The 13,105-nt window shown below is 35.5% G+C and overlaps 1 long non-coding RNA gene across 1 annotated transcript; it reads right to left on the bottom strand.

The window, feature by feature from the left end:
* Positions 1 to 8,871: 8,871 nt before the first annotated feature.
* LOC131001747 (uncharacterized) lies at positions 8,872 to 11,162 on the bottom strand. The gene is made up of 3 exons (XR_009094017.1): positions 10,888 to 11,162; positions 9,869 to 9,949; positions 8,872 to 9,360 (listed from the first exon to the last, which is right to left on the bottom strand). It is a non-coding gene; the product is annotated as an uncharacterized LOC131001747 (long non-coding RNA).
* Between the last annotated feature and the right edge of the window lie 1,943 nt (positions 11,163 to 13,105).

Below are 13,105 nucleotides of genomic sequence, written 5' to 3'. Positions count from 1 at the left end.
AATCCTATGGCTGATATTGTATCTGGAGGGTGATTTTTTTTTCGCAGGGTTCGAATCCTGGAGGGAGCAGAATATTTTAAATTTTGTTATTCACCAGCATATACTGTATTGTTCATCAGTATATACAGCCCTGTTCATCAGTATATATGTCTTATTCATTACGAAATTTTTAAATTTTATTTTTCATCAGTATATACATCTTGTTCATTAGATATACGTTTTGTTCATTAGTATTATATGTCTTATTCATTGTCCTAGTGTTTCACGAAAATTATGGGGTCTCACTGGAGCGCGTCCCTATATATATATATATATATATATATATATATATATAGTGATTGGGATTAATCACCAGCTGCTGAACATCTTGCTCAGTTGGTCTACGTAGTAGGGGTTTGAGTTATACAAGCTTTGCATTTTCTCATAGTACTTTATTTAGTTTGGTACCATTTTCTCAATACGATTTGGTTTGCCCGTATTGATTTTTTTTAATAATTTATTAATTCAATTTTAATTTTTTTTTACTTGAATTTTTTCGACCCATTCAAAAATATCATTTGCATGTATTAAAAATGTCATTTGGATATATTAAAAGTGTTATTTGTAATGTATGATACATTAAAAATGACACTTTTAATATATGCAAATGATATTTCTTATAAAATTAAATGATACATTTTATCAAATAAATGATATATGACACTTTTAATACTCCCTCCGTCCCACGAAGCTTGATACAGTTTCCTTTTTGGTCTGTCCCACGAAGCATGACACATTTTTAAAAATGGCAAAAAATTTATCCTTTATTCACATTTTCACTTTTTCACCTACCACAATTAACACACAAAATACCAAATTCTTAATTCTCGTGCCGAAAAGAAGTGTGTCATGCTTCATAGGACGGAGGGAGTAATAGGAATTGATATTTTTAATGCATACAAATGATACTTTCGAATGAGCTGAGGAATGATACTTTGCAAATACTATATACTATATTTTTTATGTATGCAAATGATACTTTGTAAATAATATTTTTGATAAAACCAAATGATACTTTTTATAAAAATTATTGGTATATTATAAATGATACTTTTAATTAGAAAATTATACTTTTAATGCATGCGATCGATATTTTTGAATGAGTCGAGAAATGATACTTTGCAAAAGATACATTACAAATGACACTTATACTAACTAAAAATGATGCTTTTCATGTATGCAAATAATACTCTTTCGGTCCCATGAAATTAGTCCCTTATTTCATTTTGGGATAACCTAAAAAGATAGTCTATTTTTTTAATTAATATTCTATAAAAATATTGTTTTACTGAACTAACCTTATTTAATGTTTCAATTAAATGTGAAAATGATGTGTGAAAATAATAAATAAGGGTATAAAAAATAAAAACATAAAAATTACTCCCTTTGTCCCGCTGAGTTTGAGGCGTGTTTTTTTTTGCACGAGAATTAAGGAGCTATTGTTTAGTTATTTAAGTATGTTTGTAAATTTGTGGTTAAGTAGTTATTTATATAATTAATTATTTTAAATTATTTTTAAAAATAAAATTTAAATTAATTAAATCTGAATTAATCATTAATTATTTTTTATATAAAAATTAATTATTCATATAATTAATTAAATTAATTAATTGTTAATTTTTTATAAATTTGTGAATAATGTGTTTGAGAGAGGGAATTAAGTGAAAATGGGTTGAAAAATAAGGATATAATTAGTAGTAGGGCTGGTAAACCGGTCGGTTCGATTTTAACCGAACCGATTTATCGGTTAACCGGAACCGATTAAGGGCCATTTCCCTAACCGATAACCGAATCGATTATTGGACCGGTTAATCGGCCCGGTTAATCGGTTAACCGATCAAACCGATTAATCCACGATTTCTCAATTTGTCCGAATTTAACCAGTTAATTCGGTTAACTGGTTAAAAATTTGTAGAATGTGTTCAATAGGATTTGAACTCTTAACCTTTGAAAGAAAGAATAAGGTCTTATCCACTGCACCAACTCATAATTTAGAACAAAATTTTTGTTATAGATACTTGAAATATTAATGTATTATTTAAATTAAAATATTAAAATATAAATTAATTAATTTAATGTAAAATAAACCGGTTAACCGACCGGTTAAACCGATTAACCGATTAGTGATGAACACACTAATCGATAACCGAACCGAACCGGTAAAAACCGATTATCGGTTAACCGAAAATCGGTTTTTTCGGTTCAGTTACGGTTAAAATCGATTAACCGGAACCGTTTTACCACCCCTAATTAGTAGCTTTAATTAGGGTATTAATTTTCCTAATTTTTGCCAAAGAAAGGAAACGACTCAAGCTCATTGGGACGGCCCGAAAAAGAATACGACTCAAGCTCGGCGGGATAGAGGGAGTAGTACTTTTTTAAAGAAGATTACATGCATTTTCTTAATATGTGTGAAAAGCGAAAGGGGATTAAATTGGTTGGACATAGGGAGTATTTTTTATAAAATCAAATGATACTTTTAATAATAATAAAAAAATGTTACTCCCCACTCCACAAAAAATATGCTATATTGTGGGCGACACGAGTTTTAATAAAATGTGACTGAAGTTATTAGTGGAGTAATGGTCCAATTTAAATGTGAGTGGAGTTGTATGGACCCTACTATTATAAATGAAAGTGACACATTTTTTGTGGACAAAGAGAGTACTCCCTCCGTCCCACTAGAATTGACACTTTTCAGTTGGGCACAAAGATTAAGAATAATGGGTTAAGAGTGTAAAGTAAGTAGGGTCCAATTATTTTATGTGAGTAGAGAAAGTAGGGACCACATACTATATTAGGAAAGTGTCAATTCTAGTGGGACAAACAAAAAGGCAAGTGTGCCAATTCTAGTGGGATGAAAGGAGTATATTACAAATGACATTTTTAATAATCGAAAATGATACTTTTAATGCATGCAAATGATACTCTCGAATGAGCCAATAATTATACTTTGCAAATGATACATTACAAATGACACTTTTTTTGCGGGGGTGGGGTGGGGTGGGGGAAATAGAATTTTTATTTACCACTTTTCAATACAAACCACCCTCTTACATCACATAAGCACGAAAACAATTAGTTCAAAAACATCTTTTGAACTTTAGCACTCTTGTTTCCTCTCACCTCCCTCATCAACTGACATTATCTCACTATCCTATCTACATCACTTTCTTTGCTATTGAATCTTCTATCATTTCTCTCTCGCCATAGATGATAAACAACATTAGCAACCACCTCAGCATCCCAAGCTAAAGCCTACTGCCTAACTCCACACCAAGTAGTTAACTTTCTCCACACTTGGGTCGAGAATTCACAAGTAAAGAACAAGTGATTAAGGGACTGACAAACATGGTTTTCGTACCTCAATTCCACATGATTTGTTGTCATTTCCCTTCATATTTTGTTTGCCAATGCGTGTTTGTACCATAATGTTGAGTTTTATGAAGATTTGATGTCTTGGTGTAGTTTTGGAGTAATTTCAGGAAAAATCAAGGATTAATTGGAGGATTTTGAAGATATTATATTGAAGTACGTCTCGAGAGGAATCCGTGAGCGCAAACGGCGATCAAATCCGAGTCCGGACGAGGGAGAACGGAGCAAAACGAGCGGACTGCGCATAACGCCCAGTAGCCCGCGGTCACCACCCGCGGCCGCGGGGTGGGACCGCGGGTCAGCTGCCCCCGACTCAGGAGACACCCGCGGTCACCACCCGCGGCCGCGGGGCGGGACCGCGGGTCCCCTGAGCATCCCCCACGTTTGAAGGCCGCGGACGCGGGCCGTGACCGCGGGAAAAGGGCGGGGCTTCCCCCAAGTGGGCCCCAGACGCGATTTTAGCCCCAAAACTCCATTTTTCCCTTCTTTTCTAATTCATTCACCACACACACCCACTTCATCTTCCCCAACACTCCATTTCCAAACCCTAGCCTCTATTCTCTACCATTTTTTCTCTCTTCCACACACAAGAACAACACCAAAATCAAAGAAAGAAGGGGAAGACTTGGAAAGGAGCTCATCAAGACTACATGATTGAAGATCAAGATTATAGGATTTGTCTATGAATCTCTATCTCTCTATATCTTTATTTATGTTTTCTTATGACTTGAGATTTGCTTTTATTATGAATATGCTTGGCTAAAATCTCTTATCTTAGGGATTAGATTAGATGGATTTGTAATGGATTGATTTCTTTGTTCTATATATATCTTGATTGTGCTTATTGTTATCTTTTCAAGTCCTAGATTTATCTCTTGTATGATTGGTTGGCCACCTTTTGTGCATTTCTAATTTGTGATTTGAATCGGGAGAGGATAATTACAATAGATTAGGAGTTTGATACATATCATCTCAATAAACCGGGAGGTTGAGAGTTGGGTGAGGGCTTGTTGATCTTTTGTGCTCTTGGGAGTTATAGGTTAGAAATTGACCGGGGACGGCAATTATGACCCGTAATCTACTGTTTTAGTCGTCCGGGAGGGGGCTAAAACTAGTGGGGAGATCGCCCTAGATAAGTAGGCCATATCAAGATTAATATTGCTTTAGATTGAAGTTCATTACGATCCATCGAAATTTAGTCCCTAGGATAACTTTCATTCGAGTCATTCCCCAATTTATTAACTAAGTTTATCTTGTCGTTATTTTATTTACTTGCTTTATTTAGCTTTGTTTTAGTTCTCAATATCTCTTCATCTTTGGTTTGTCTAAATAGATTGAAAATAACTTATTAATAATATTTAGAAGTTTAAATTCACCAATCCTTGTGGAATACGACCTTGCTTCCATATATTACAACTACCCGTATACTTGCGGCGTGGTGAAAATATTAGCGAACAAGTTTTTGGCGCCGTTGCCGGGGATTGGTTGAATTTTTACTTTTGATATTGTGAAAAGTTGTTTTTATCTAATTTAGATATTGTTTTTATGTTTGTTTATTTATATGTTTATTTATTTTTGTTAGAGAAAATTGCTCCACAACCGTAAAAGCGGCACCAAAAATGGATGATGGAAGGAATGAGTTGGTTGAGCAACTCCAACTACAATTGGCGTTGATGCAACTTAAGTTGCGTGTTTTGGAAGCCAAAAGAAATTGTAGGCAACCAATGATCCAAAAAGTCTTCCAACCAACACCTTCCTATGGTGAGTATTATGACATGGGGTGCAATGCCATGGAGTGGCAATCACCATTGGAGTATGAGGACCATTTCAATAGTTGGAATTATGAAAATTCTTATTCCACTCAAGAAGGCTTCCAAGGGGGAAATCGATACTATCAAGAGGAGAAATCGAATTCGAAAGATGATCTCCTACAATGCTTCTTAACTACACAAGCTTGGATAGAAAAAAGTCTAGCAAAATCGGAGGTTATGCTAGATGAGCAAAGGAGGTCTTTGGCTACCACTATGGAAAATCAAAAGCGAATTGATGATTTGTGCATGGCCATTAGCCTACGGAATGGAACCTTGTATGAGGAACCAATGCCGATGCTAAGTGAAGAGCCTCAAGAAGTTGAAGAAGAGTATAAAGAAGATGAGGATCAATTCTCCAAACCCCTTGAAGTCGAGAGCCCAACTTTTCCAACGCAACCTCTACAATTCCAAAAAGATGAAGATTTCACAAGTTTTAAAGAATGCAAAGTCAAAAATTTTGTCGATCCTTACCTCGACATGGGCGATTCTATGAAGGCTTGCTTCTTTCACTTTTATTTATCTTCATCTTTTGATTTTCACTTTGATTTGTCTAATAAGGAATTGTTTGAGTGTGGTGGTACTCTAGATGGTGAACGAGATTATCATGACGCCCGGGATGTCTCAAGAATTGCAAAGCCACCATATTTTTGGGTCGCGGTGGATGGAGCATGCAAATTTGATGAGAAATGGCCACCGCCTAAGCCTCCACCTCGCTTGTGAGTACGAGACAAGTAACCATTTTCTCCTTCATCCAAACTTATTTCTCCTTTGTGTGAAATAAGTTTGGGGGAGGGTGAAGATGGGTTACTTATCTCGTTTATCCGTTGTTTATTTATTTAGTTAGTTTAGTTTTCGAATAATGAGATTTTGTCTCTTTTCTTGAGCTTTTCCATGTCTCTTGAGTTTGAGCTTGATTGTTGAAAAACATGAGTTGGATGAAATGTGTGTTGGGCTTATGATATGAATGTTGTTTTTGAAAAGAATTTGTTGTGTTTCACTTGTTGATTTTGCATGTAGAGTTTGAACTTGTGACAAATGAGCTAAATGTTGTACCTCCAAGAACTTGAAAACGAAAATGAGCTTGTGAGAATTGAGCCTTTGATTGTCATATATTTACAATCTCATTTTGTTCTTGAGTGTAAATCATTTGAGCATGTGTGTTGATCTCTAGAACTTGCCATGAGTCCTCTCTTGAAAATAAAAGTAGATGTGTTGTTAATATTGAAGTGATTTAAGGCCATCCTTGTAAGCCACTTGACTTAAATTGTGTCCAAATTCTCATATGATCCTAGTTTACCCTCTTTGTGCCTTGTAGCATTTCTTTGAATTAACCAATGATGGGTAGAACTTAGATTGTTAGTGGTTACTTTGATGAAAATGTTTGGGAAATGATTGAAATTGCTTATCAAGCTTTGATTGAGTGAAAATCACTAGTCCCCTATGAGCTTAAAAAGAAAAAGAAAAAAAAAAGAAAAAAAAATGAAAATGAATGTGAATAAAAGAGCATAAAGGGGAGTGATTTGCCTTTTGAATCATAGCCATGATAGATATCACTAAGGATGAAAAGATGAAATGTAGGGATTTTGGTTTATGTTTGATAAGAGAAATAGTAAAGTCGATTTGTTCATTATGATTATTTGATCGTGGGATGAGTCACTTTGCCTAAAAACACCTCACCTCACCAAAGAGCCCTCATTACAACCCAATGAAAGCCCTTGTTGATCATTATTTATAACACATTGAAGTGTAGAGAGTTAGGATAAATGGCAAGCTTATGGTAGATTGTATACATTGTTTCAATTTGAGTGCAAACACGTTCAATCTAAACACTTGAGAGTTGAGTGCATCATTGAAACATCCACATTTGTGAGGATTCAAGCTTGGAGGCCATAATATTGAACTCTTCATCACTTGTGATTTTTTGGAATGCATTTCTACTTGTGATACACTTTTGAAAGATTTTTGAAATTGTTGAAGCCCTTGAAATGACACCAATTCATTCTCACATGTTTGTTATCTTTTATTTCTCTTCTCTTTGTTGTTTGGGGACAAACAACGCTTTAAGTTTGGGGGGGTTGACAAACATGGTTTTCGTACCTCAATTCCACATGATTTGTTGTCATTTCCCTTCATATTTTGTTTGCCAATGCGTGTTTGTACCATAATGTTGAGTTTTATGAAGATTTGATGTCTTGGTGTAGTTTTGGAGTAATTTCAGGAAAAATCAAGGATTAATTGGAGGATTTTGAAGATATTATATTGAAGTACGTCTCGAGAGGAATCCGTGAGCGCAAACGGCGATCAAATCCGAGTCCGGACGAGGGAGAACGGAGCAAAACGAGCGGACTGCGCATAACGCCCAGTAGCCCGCGGTCACCACCCGCGGCCGCGGGGTGGGACCGCGGGTCAGCTGCCCCCGACTCAGGAGACACCCGCGGTCACCACCCGCGGCCGCGGGGCGGGACCGCGGGTCCCCTGAGCATCCCCCACGTTTGAAGGCCGCGGACGCGGGCCGTGACCGCGGGAAAAGGGCGGGGCTTCCCCCAAGTGGGCCCCAGACGCGATTTTAGCCCCAAAACTCCATTTTTCCCTTCTTTTCTAATTCATTCACCACACACACCCACTTCATCTTCCCCAACACTCCATTTCCAAACCCTAGCCTCTATTCTCTACCATTTTTTCTCTCTTCCACACACAAGAACAACACCAAAATCAAAGAAAGAAGGGGAAGACTTGGAAAGGAGCTCATCAAGACTACATGATTGAAGATCAAGATTATAGGATTTGTCTATGAATCTCTATCTCTCTATATCTTTATTTATGTTTTCTTATGACTTGAGATTTGCTTTTATTATGAATATGCTTGGCTAAAATCTCTTATCTTAGGGATTAGATTAGATGGATTTGTAATGGATTGATTTCTTTGTTCTATATATATCTTGATTGTGCTTATTGTTATCTTTTCAAGTCCTAGATTTATCTCTTGTATGATTGGTTGGCCACCTTTTGTGCATTTCTAATTTGTGATTTGAATCGGGAGAGGATAATTACAATAGATTAGGAGTTTGATACATATCATCTCAATAAACCGGGAGGTTGAGAGTTGGGTGAGGGCTTGTTGATCTTTTGTGCTCTTGGGAGTTATAGGTTAGAAATTGACCGGGGACGGCAATTATGACCCGTAATCTACTGTTTTAGTCGTCCGGGAGGGGGCTAAAACTAGTGGGGAGATCGCCCTAGATAAGTAGGCCATATCAAGATTAATATTGCTTTAGATTGAAGTTCATTACGATCCATCGAAATTTAGTCCCTAGGATAACTTTCATTCGAGTCATTCCCCAATTTATTAACTAAGTTTATCTTGTCGTTATTTTATTTACTTGCTTTATTTAGCTTTGTTTTAGTTCTCAATATCTCTTCATCTTTGGTTTGTCTAAATAGATTGAAAATAACTTATTAATAATATTTAGAAGTTTAAATTCACCAATCCTTGTGGAATACGACCTTGCTTCCATATATTACAACTACCCGTATACTTGCGGCGTGGTGAAAATATTAGCGAACAGGGACTCATTCTCCTGCTTGCATAAACAACACACTTGCTCACACAATATTCCAAACCTTAGCAATCTATCACATGTTGCCATTCTTTTCAATATAGCATGCCATAGTATAAAAATGCATTTAGGTGCAACTAAACTTTTACTGATCATTTAGGTGTAACAGCCCGACTCCCGGGAGAATAAGAAACGGGCTACTTAATGGGATTGCTAGACTTTGTTAGAATAAAATAGGCGATATGTCCTTAGATTCGGGTAACACATTTTTAATAAAGGAATACCGCAATTGAAGGATAATAAATACAACAATTAAGATAGAAATTTTCCCAACTAGGATCAAAAGTTCGGAGGTCTAAGACAACATGATAACACTTCACACTAGACACACATATATGCGAGGTTCAATCGTTAGGAATGCGATTGCCAAAAGAGTTCATAATAATTAGGCTAAGAATATTTAAAGAGTCAATCTCAAAAGATATCCGCCTAAGTGAATATTATGGCAGCGAAAATTATTATTTGAAAATACAGCAACATCCTCCATCAGCTTCACACGACACCATCTGCCGCTCAACCTGCAAAAGGTTTTGAAAATAATTGCAGGGTTGAGTACTAATATACTCAGTGGGTTTAGCCATTTTAAAATATTTGAAAATCCATTTAAAAGAATAATTCATGCTATGAACAGTATAACATAGAAAATATTTGAAAGCATTCCATGCATATTTAGAATAAATTTGTGGATCCATTTTCAGTCTTCTCTCTATTGATGCTTCGCCTATAATGTGAACATGTGGGAGCAGCCCACAGAGGTCCACTACCATGCATGTTTCAGAAATGAGAGCAACCAAAGTCTGACAGTCTGAGGCAAGTGAGAGCAGCCCACAATACCCCTTTTGTGTGTACACAATCCTAACCAGGGCGATTCAATCGCTACGGCGGCTAGGACCCGATCGTTAGATAACATAAGTGCACTTTAAACAATAGAGAGATAAAAACATTTTAACATGAACATTCATTTGCATTTGTATAAAATAAGTAGAACTCAATAACTCAAAGCATACTTTGAAAAATAAAACTCACCTTGATAGGACAAGCCTGTAGATAAAACTTGCACAATTCTCTTCTTGTAAAACTAGTGCTAAAACCTTCTATCAAGTGGATCTACAAGATAATTTAATCTTAATAGGTCTCAAAATATCGTCTGAGCTAACAATTATACAAAGCTGCTAAATCTTAATATTCTACGCCCGAATTTTCAAAACTCGATTAGAAATCTTAAAAAAAATTGAATTTATCAAAATACTTTTATTGCAATATTTACTATGCAAATTCATATCATATTTCAAAATCACATAAAGTAAATAATTATATTTAATTAAATAAATAGTCTTATTAATAAATCAATTGATTAACAACTTAACTAAATCAATTTTAAGTAAAGCATGATTTAAAAAAATTAAATCAACCGAACATCTTAAAAAAAATGCAGCCCATCAGCCTCATCTTGAATCATAATATAGGCCCAAAATTTAATAGCCCAATAATAAAAAGCTAAGCCCACAGCTCATTCCCTTCATTAAAAGAAAATCACACACACACACACAACCCACAAACACACGCACGCGCACACACACACACCCAGACGCACCCTCACTCTCTCTCCCTCTCCCTCTCACGCTACTGCCGCCGCCGCCTGACGGCGGCGCCGTCCAACGGAGGCCGGCAGCCCCCCTCTCTCTCCTCCGACTTCTCTCTCTTCTCCCAGCCCTCTCTCTTCCGGCAGCAGCAGCTGCCTTCGCCGTCCCTGCACGGAGCAGCGCCGCGGCCTCACCTTTCCTCCAGATCCGGCACCGCCGGCGCCGCGTCGACAGCAGCACAGCAGCAGCGGCGCCGTGGCCGACGCCTCCTCCTCCTCCTGCCACGCCGAGCAGCCGACGCTGCTCTCCTTCTCCGGCTAAAAACCGCCGCCCAACATCCCTCCCCAAATCATCTCAAAACCATCTACCTCATTCTAGTCTTCTAATTCCTTTTTATGTTATAAAGTAAAAATTCTTTCTTTTTCTCATGTATTGGGCAAATCACTAGAGATTGATACTTACAAGTTGTGTTCTTTGATTTGTTTGGTGTATGGCTGAATTTGATTTTGGGTAGAGATGGTTCACAGAAATTGCTATATTTTTGTATGAAATCTTGCAGAGAAAAGAAGCTGATGGAAATTGAGTTTCTGTGAATGATGTTGAGTTTTGGCAAATTTATTCCGGGAAGAAAAAATGAACGTAAGATGATTGGCTTAGAACATCTACATTGGTGCTATATCAATATATATGTAGACTATAGTCAATTATAATATAACTATATAATAACTATATAAGTGTGAGTTATATAATTATATTATATATATAGACTATAATTTTAGAATAAGTTAATTCTACGGATGTAAAGTAAACAAATCGAATTGAAGCGAATATTATTGGATTCGATTCACATTCGTGAAAATAATTGCATATTCCAATCGTTACTCGAATATTTTTCAAATTTTATTTGCTATTCATATTCGATTCGTACGCTGATTCGCGAATATTCGAATCGAATCAAATATCCGTTTCAATTTTTTACAAGTATATTTTAAACAATATAAATCGAAATACTTCCTACTATTTCATTTGACTTCTTACTATTTAATTCAAAATATGAAATACTTTCGTATGAATTTAATTTGAAATCAATGTTTTTAATACTTTGATTAATATTATTTTTAATTTAAGTAAATATTAATTTTTTGTTTATTTTACTTTATATCTATTTTATTCTTTATTTTTAAATACTGAATCGAGCATTATGATTTTCGAATCATATTTGATAACTAATTAAATAAAACAAAATATTCATATTTGTATTCGAGTTAATCACAAAATTTCGTATTCAAATATCAAAAATTTGAATTTAATACCAAACTAAACCAAAAATATTTGATTCATTTAATTAAGGGAAAAAATATAATTATGTTATTTTTCTAATATAAATAAAAGCAATTAATATCAAACAATGAAATACTTATTATATTTTCATTAAATTATTATTCAATACTCATTAAATCCTTGAATATAAATAAAAACACTATAATGCATTATTTAACAATATATCTCATAAAAAGATAAATAATAATATAACTATTTATTAAGTATTAGATACATAATATATATAATTTCATTGTTATCTGAGTTGATAATTTAACTTAATTATAGTGTACTATAATATTTTAAAAGTTATAGGGTTACGTATATATTATGTTATATATAATAAAAAACTATATACGTATTATATATTATATATATTAATATTAATATACCAATAATTTCGATATACCGTATGGTATAGTATACCGACTTTCGATATGGTATACCGCATTATCGGTACGACAACGGTATGGAAATTGTCATACCGAAATTTTCGGTATGCCGATCTTCGGTATACCGAAAAGTACGGTACGACAACGATATGAAAATTCTCATACCGTAATTTACGGTATGGTATACGGTATGACGAAAAAATTTCGGCATACCGTACCGATCCACCCCTATACATGATAGCTTACTTGATGAGGGGACCACATTGTGTAAAGAGGCTGCATTGGAATTATATGATAGCCTACATGATTTTTTTAGTTTTGATTTTTATGTTTTTCACTTAAATTTAACTGCTCAAATTTAAATAACACATTTTACTAATAATTAAAATTTCATTAAAATAAAAAACCTAAAAATTACATAAATAAAATAAAATTAAAAACATAATTAAAATTATATAAATTAAAATCCTAGTCTAGATAAGCCCACGACGCTTGAGCATTTCTTGGACCATGTGCTCGTGGGCCATCTTTTGTATATCGCTCATATGCAATGTATCTAGACTGAGGAGTTGCATATTGAGCTCCCTCTCCCTGAGCTCGTTCTTTTTGGCATACTCGGCGGTGATTTTTTTCAAGTTCTGGTCGGACCGCTCCAATGCCTCTTTGTACTCCGATGATTGCTTGGAGCTTGCCGCCTTCCCCTTTCCCTTCGCTTTCGCTGCCCTCGCCGCCGCCTTGTTCCCAATCAGCTGGGCAGACGAGATCTCCTCGCCCGACGCCGAGGTGGTGAAGGCGCCCTCCTCTGTAATCTTTGTATTCTTGGAGGAATGCACGTCTCCCTCGAGGTACATCGACTTGAATTTGTGGTTGTGCCGGAGAAATTTTCACGCATTCCAGTAGTTGAAGGAGGCCTTATTTGCGGTCCGACTTTTAAAGAGGATTTGGGCCTTGTCCCGGAGCATATCGTC

The sequence above is a fragment of the Salvia miltiorrhiza genome, chromosome 8 (assembly GCF_028751815.1).
Source record: "Salvia miltiorrhiza cultivar Shanhuang (shh) chromosome 8, IMPLAD_Smil_shh, whole genome shotgun sequence".
Classification (NCBI taxonomy): domain Eukaryota; kingdom Viridiplantae; phylum Streptophyta; class Magnoliopsida; order Lamiales; family Lamiaceae; genus Salvia; species Salvia miltiorrhiza.
This window is presented reverse-complemented; position numbering and strand designations above follow the sequence as displayed.